The 8,007-nt window shown below is 36.0% G+C and overlaps 1 pseudogene; it reads left to right on the plus strand.

The window, feature by feature from the left end:
• Positions 1-4,426: 4,426 nt before the first annotated feature.
• Positions 4,427-6,401, plus strand: LOC100619993 (olfactory receptor 2AJ1-like; annotated as a pseudogene).
• The last annotated feature ends 1,606 nt before the right edge of the window (positions 6,402-8,007 follow it).

Raw genomic sequence — 8,007 nt, forward strand, 5'->3', positions numbered from 1 at the left:
CTTAGAATTAAAGGAGGATATTGAAATTTACTTGAATAAGATAGGGGAATTACAATTCTAGACTTTTGGAAACACAATTGTGTATATATCAACTGTCTAGTTTTACCTCACACTGAAGTAGAGAATGTCCTCAAGGATAAAGACACTGAAGTTCAGAGTTGAACCCATATCTGAAACAGGATTTCTTCAGTATATGCACTATCTGATCCTACAGTCAGTGGAGAGGAACCTATGACTTCCAGAGTTCTAACCTGCTCCACTTTTGACTGTTTTCATGATGAGGGATTTTACTTTCACATTTCAGTTAAACTTATTTTTTCCAACCTTCACTAGTATCTTTTAGATCTTCTATTTTTAAATTTTTTTCATTGATATATTTTCCTTTTACATTATAAACATTTATAAATTACTCCTACTTTGTAAGAGTTTTTAACATGGCAAAGCAGATAAATAAAACTAATAGTAACCTCATCTGAAAATATATGCAGCATTTCATATTGTAGCACTCCATTTCTAATTTTAAATAGTGGGAATCTATTTTTTCACATACATTACCTACCCCATTAAAAAAAGAAAAGAAACAATTTTTTCTCTCTCTTTTTAAAAATTTAGAATATTTTTCCAAGTGTTCTAAATGTCTTATAATCAGAGAGATGCAAATCAAAACAACTCTGAGGTATCACCTCACACCTAGCAGACTGGCTAACATGACAGCAAAGGAAAATAATGAATGCTAGAGGGGATGTGGCAAAGTAGGGACATTAATTTACTCCTGGTGGGGTTGTGAACTGATCCAACCATTCCGGAGGGCAATTTGGAACTATGCCCAAAGGGTGATAAAAGACTGTCTGCCCTTTGATCCAACCATAGCACTGCTGGGTTTGTACCCCAAAGAGATAATAAGGAAAAAGACTTGCACAAGAATATTCATAGCTGCGCTCTTTGTGGTGGCAAAAAAATTGGAAAATTAGGGGATCCCCTTCAATTGGAAAATGGCTGAACAAATTGTGGTATATGTTGGTGATGGAATACTATTGTGCTCAAAGGAATAATAAAGTTGAAGAATTCCATGGAGACTGGAACAATCTCCAGGAAGTGATGCAGAGTGAAAGGACCAGAACCAGGAAAACATTGTACACAGAGACTGATACACTGTAGTACAATCGAACGTAATGGAATTCTCCATTAGTGTCAATGCAATGTCCCTGAACAATCTGCAGGGATCTAGGAGAAAAAACACTATCCACAAGCAGAGGACAAACTGTGGGAGTAAAAACACCAAGGAAAAGCAACTGTTTGACTACAGGGGTTGAGGGACATGTCTGAGGACATGAGGAGAGACTCTAAATGAACACCCTAATGCAAATACCAACAACATGGAAATGGGTTCGAATCAAGAACACATGTGATATCCAGTGGAATCGCACGTCGGTTATGGGATAGGTGATGGGGGTTGGGGGGGAGGAAAAGAAAATGATCCTTGTCTCCAATGAATAATATGCAGAAATGACCAAATAAAATAATGTTAAAATTTTTTTTAATATTTTTTCCATGGTTACATGGTTCATGATCCCCACCCCCCCCACACACACCCTGTTCCCTCCCCTCTCCATGAACTGACAAGCAATTCCACTGGGTTATACATGTATCATTGTTCAAAACCTATTTCCATGTTCTCTATTCCCTTTCTCTCTGTTCCTTGTCACCAGTGTTTTGCTTTTTGTTATCCCTTCCTTTAATGTAGAAGCTACTAGGTCCTATGTGATCCTGATTGTAGCTCCGTGGTATTAGAATGGTTTCTTTCTGGTTGCTTGAAGTATTTTCCCTTGGTTTGGTGGCTCTTGAATTTAGCTATTATATTCCTAGAAGTTTTCATTTGAGGATTTCTTTCTGGAAGTGATCTGAGAATTCTTTTAATTTCAATTTTATTTTCTTGTTATTTTTTATAATTTCTTGTAATATGATATGAAAGGTTTTGTCTTGATCATGTCATTCAGATAACCCAATAATTCTCAAATTATCTTTCCTAGATCTATTTTCTAGGTCAGTTGTTTTTTCAATAACATATTTCATGTTTTCCTCTATTTATTTGCTTTTTCATTCCTTTGATTCTGCTTTATTGTTTTTTTTTATTTCTCATGAAATAATTAGTGTCTAGGTGGTCAATTCTGATTTTTAAGACCCAATTTTCCTCTGTCAGGTTTTGGTTCTCCTTTTTCAATTGGCCCATTTCTTCTTGCATTACTTTCCTTTCTCTTTGCATCACTTTCATTTGTCTTTCCCATGTTCCCTCTGCTTCTCTTTTGAAGTCTTTTGAAGTCTTTTTTGAGTTCTTCCAAAATCTGTGTCCAATCCATATTTTTATTTTGGACTTTGCTGTTGGGGAATTGCCTTGGCCCTCCTTTCCTATTCCCTTCCTTGTTTATTGACAACATTAAATCTTTTATTAACTTAACATAGAAGTCAGATTGTGTTACTAAGAGATCCAGGTCTGAAGACAGCCATTTTGGTCTATCAGCCTGGTACAGACAGAGACACTAGACTTTCAATCTTATCATTTCTAGAAATATTTTATTCCACATCTTTCAATATGAATTTAAATTGTTCAGAGGGAGTCAGTCCAAGATTAATAGGAATCATTCAGTAATGAAATTCTGAAGATATCAAGAATAATGATTCCAATAAGAAAGAAAAAAGAAATTGTTTAAAGAGACTAGTGTGGAGATGCAGGGAGCTTACCAAACAGCTTATATATTAGTGAATGATATTTGGATAATTTGACAAGAATTCAGGCAACAAAAGATGAATACAAAAGTATGACAAAGGCTTGTAAGAATTGAGGTGAAGTTGAAAATGAGTACTAGGGAAAACAAAAAGTGGTATCTATAATTATATTGAGTACTAGAAGAGAGCTAAAATTTTCCTTTTTAAAAAAATAGACATGATTACTTAGTCAGAGTAATGATGCAGATGTAAACTATCTAGATTTTGACAAAGCATTTGGCAAAATCTCTTCTTGTGAAAGAGATGGAGAGGTTGTGCACTCAATCAACAACACAAATTAGATGTCTACAGTATTATATGCAGTATGTTAGGCAATCAGGAAGACCCATTACTATAAATTATCTCAACTCTAAAGACTTCTACAATTTAATGGAAACAATATCATATATATAAAAATGACATAAAGAAAATAAGTGTAAATAAATACAAAGTAGTTAAATAAAAGGTTGTTTGTGAAGGTATAAACATTAATAACTAATAATAAAAATATATTATTTTTTGAGGTTTATCAAGGATTATTAGAAATCAAGGAATAAAGAATATACAAATAAAAACCATGTGCCCATGGCTGATTAGCCCATTCAAAGTCCCCGCGCTTAGCTTAGCTTACTACATCATTGCAATGGCAGAGAAGAGATCGTAGGAGGCATTACTGCCAGTTAAATATCAATTGTGATGTCACCAATGTGGAGACTCAGGTGAGATTATAGGGAATTCTGGGAAATACCAAGGACTTCTGAGGATTGAAGTCTAGGGTTCAAAATCTCCATTTTTACAAGGGAAACACAAGCAAGTGGAATGATCAGAAAGATGTTCAGATAGAAAGTTATGCTATTGGAATATATATTTTTTAGACTCATGAAAAGTGTAAATGAGAGTAGTTTTAATGTCCTTTTATTATTGATCCCCACCTTTAGAGAAATTAGCTAATCACTGTTCTATTGAGGTCCTAAGGAGCATACTTGAATTAAGAGAATCACATAATTTGGGAATCATCAGGCTAGAAGAGAACTTCATAGCAATTATGTTTTTCTTCATTTTACAGAAAAGTAATAGAGCATTCATAGGATTTTCAAAGGCTACTTAAGAATTGTCAAACGAAAGAGGAATTCAACTAGTTCTACTTAGAGCTACAAAATAGAACTTGTAGCAATGGGATAAAATTACAGAAAGACAGATTCAAACCAGATGGCTAACCCTATGGTGGTAATGTTTAGTTTAAGATAACAATGAGCTAACTGGTAGAGATGGGAATTGAGGTAATTAGGTTGGAGATTAAAGATTGGATGCATAGATTTTGTATCATTCTCTGTAAAGATGAAAACTGAACCTTTGGAATCGATCAAAGAGTGTGTAGAGGGAGTGCAGGATCCATAACAGTCCTGATTTCCTTTGAATTTTGATGTATGTTTCCCACACTATATGGGAGACTTGAACATTTTCATTAACAGCAGAGGTGCAATCAGTAGGAAGTGAAAAATTTACGGTGAGATAGATGGACAACACGTCAAGGGGACAAACATCTTAAAATAGTCAGGAGAGACTGAGATCAGAGTTATAAGTAGAGAGGATGCTCTTGACTGGGAAAAGGAGCAAATGGGGCAAGAACTGCTCAAGATTTATAATATTATAACAGGGCATAATGGTTGACCTCAGTTTCTTCAAACAAGTAAGAGTCAAAGTCATAAATTGGGAAAGGGAAGTTTGGGTACAATAGACATGGAGAGATAGAAGGGTATGAAATAACCACTGAAGAAATGTACATGTATTTATAAATCAGTGAGTGCCTGGGAGTTCAGAAAACTAGAATAGTAGTCTCATAGCATTCAATAATGACTTCAAGTGCTCTCTGATTTTCTTCTATAGTTCTTTACCTAAAAGTTATAAAACTGAGCCATTTGCAGAGTGAACTAGACAACAGATTTTATCCTCCTGGGACTTTTTCCTGAGATCAAGCGTCTTGCTGTTCTTATCCCCATCATCTTCTTGATCTACATGATTGCTGTTACAGGAAATGCTGTGCTGGTCTTCCTCATCTTGGGTGATTCCTGGCTCCTGATGCCTATGTACTTCTTACTGAGTCAGCTCTCTCTCAATGACTTGGCTTTGATCTCCACAGTTGTCCCCAACATGGTCACCAGCTTTTTCACAGGAAAGAAAAATATTTTACAAACTGGAAGTTACAAGGATGATATTGGATACTTATTGTATTGTTTTATTAGCTTAGAGATAAGAAGTAGAGTGGCTGGCTTGAGAAAGAATTGGAGTTTGAAGCAGAGCTGAGAGAGCATGTTGATTTCAAATGTTGACAGTTATAATCATTTTTCTGTGTCAGTTACTCTCTCTGGAAATCTGGAGTTGGTCTCTGGCAGTTGGCAGAGACATCCTCTCAGAGACATTCTCTCAGAGCCAGAGGAGGTAGCATTTTGAGAAACGCTATTGACTATCTATTTCTGTCTTCATAAATTGGTTTATATCTGAGAAGACTAGATCTAGTCTTTGGTTTGGACTCTGAGTGATTCTTGTTGAGACTCAACCAGATAGCCTTTGTTATTTTATAACTGTAAAGTGAAGTTAAGAATTATAAGGAAAAATGTGGTAGTTTTATTTAGACTAGGATAAATTTGGATTAGTCACATCAGGGAAGATTAGTGTAGACTGTGAAACACAGGAGAAGAGGTTCCTTATAGAACCAGGGAGTTTATTTGGGCAGATTTAGAATCTCTTAGAATTACAAATCCTTATTATCCTTATATGTTTCAATAAATATTTTATTTTTATAAGAGTCTCTTTAGTGTCCTTCGATCTGGTTCTCACATTTGAGCTTCACTTCACTTTATCAGTGAATATACTTCTGATTATATAAAAGTATCCAAACAGTTTTGAACCTGTATTGGCAAGTTTTTCCATTTATTTTTATGTAACTTGCCATTATTATTTTTACAATGTAGAACCCAAATTTTCTTCATTTTAATCCTAGGGGTTTCTGAGTTTCTTCTGCTGACCTTTATGTCCTATGACCGCTATGTGGCCATCTGCAATCCCCTTCATTACTCAGTCATCATGAGTCACACTGTCGTATGCAGATGGTCATCGGGTCCTGGTTAGGGGTAACTCTAACTTCCTTAGTCCATACAGCCTATGCTATGCATTTCCCCATTTGTGGCTCCAGAGAGATTCTTCATTTCTTCTGTGAGGTTATGGCCCTACTAAAGCTTACTTGTGAGAACACCTCAGCGTATGAGAAATCAGTAGTAATCTCAAGCTTTCTGGTAGTTTTTATCCCTTTGAGTCTCGTTTCACTTTCCTATACATTCATCTTCCTTACTATTCTTTGTATGAATTACCCTGAAGGGAAGAACAAAGCCCTAGTTACCTGTTCTTCCCGCCTTAGTGTGGTTAAGTCTCTATTTTGCTCCAGCTATATTAATCTACATGAGGTCAGACTCTACCTAACTCCTAAATTGAACCAGGCTCTGTTTTTGTTTGATTCCATTCTTACTCCCATGCTGAATCTCATCATCTATGGCTTTAGGAACAATGATGTGTTGTCAGCTGTAAGGAAAATATTTAGAAATATATTTCCACCAGGAAGGATACAGAGACAATTAGGTTGAATTACATGGAGGCAATCTCAAATCATTACCTTTCTTCCTTCATTATGAGAACATAGTACATGGCCAGGAAGAAGGTGGAAATAAAAGAGGCTAGGTTTCCATCTAAATTCTACTACTTAATATTTGTATTAGCTTGAGTTTTACCTCTTTAGGATGCAGTTTATTGCCAAATAGAACTCTTACTTAGGTCCTGGTAAATTTCAGTATGAGAGTCATTACAAGGATATAAGTTTGCAGAATGGGTCCTTAGAGAAAATACATAAACTTAATGTTTTTATGAATGAAGAAACTAAGACTAAGAACAGAGGAATGACTTGCCTAACATTAGCAGCTAATTGACTATAGATAAAAGTCTAGGTTTCCTTCCTTGAAGGTCAATACTCATTCCACTACACTGGTGTGCCCTGCGACCAAAAAACATAGTACTCATTTTCGCTTTTGTATTCCAATTGCATACTTAATCTTCCATGCATAAGCTTCTGAAGGTTGTAACAGTTAAATTAGTTTCTCTACTAAAAGTATTATATTTTTAGAAGTTTATTAAGATTATTAGAAATCAAGGATACAAAATAATAAAACACGTGCCCATGGCTGAAAGCAAAATTCAGAACCCCCGAGCTTAGTCTACTCACTACATCCTTGCAATCTCTGAGTACAGAAAGAGAAGCAGTAGGCATTACAGTCAGTTTAAATACAAATTGTGATCTCGTACTCGAGTGAGGACTCAGGTGAGATTATAGGGAATTCTGGGAACTGCCAAGGACTTCTGAGGATTGAAGTCTGAGGTTCAAATCTCCATTTTTACAAGGTCTAACCTTTGGAAAAACTTTATGCCAATCATTGATGGTAGTTTTGAATCCATGATGTAAATCAAAATAGTGAATTGGTTAATGTAGCCAATTGTTATTGAAATTCTCTGAAAATCTCTGAATCTGAAAAAGATAAGTTTGGTAGGTTTTGCAGAGACAGGGACATGAGGCCAATAAGGAAAAGATTCTGGAATTCTGCAGGAAGGGTTAAGCTGTTACTCAGAGATTGTTGGGTCTGGTGGTCTCTTTATCTGGAGATATACGGGGAGTGTGGCTGCTTATCCTGAGTGATTAGTCCTGTTTCCTATCCTGCTGGCTGTCCTGTGTGCTGTATTTCCTTGGAGAAGAACTTGGTGATCCTAAATCATCTGTCTACAGTGATTGTAAGACCAGGTCTAGGTCCTTTTGGATCTAGGACCTTCCCTGGGCCCTGCTAATCTTGCCACAGACCATTTCCCTTCAATACTTACAAAAGAGGGTTTTAGAACAAGATTAGCTAGAACAGGGACTGGGAATTTTAGACCAGTGAGGCGAGGTGTAGTGTAGACCAACTCTGTGAAGACTATCTGTGAAGAGACATTTGATCCTGGGGACTTTAGTTAGAGGAAATTTAGTATTAGGGTTACCTTATTCCCCTTTCAACTTGTCCCTGTTTAATTAAAATATTTCCCTGTTACTAGACCATGTTCTTTCCTGGTTTGAGTTTCTGTTCTAGTTTGAGTTTCTGTTGGCCTTTCAAACACACAGTTAACAACCTGATACTGGCACATTACAATTCATCTTATAACATCCCTCAA

This window comes from Monodelphis domestica, chromosome 2, assembly GCF_027887165.1.
Source record: "Monodelphis domestica isolate mMonDom1 chromosome 2, mMonDom1.pri, whole genome shotgun sequence".
In the NCBI taxonomy this organism is placed as follows: domain Eukaryota; kingdom Metazoa; phylum Chordata; class Mammalia; order Didelphimorphia; family Didelphidae; genus Monodelphis; species Monodelphis domestica.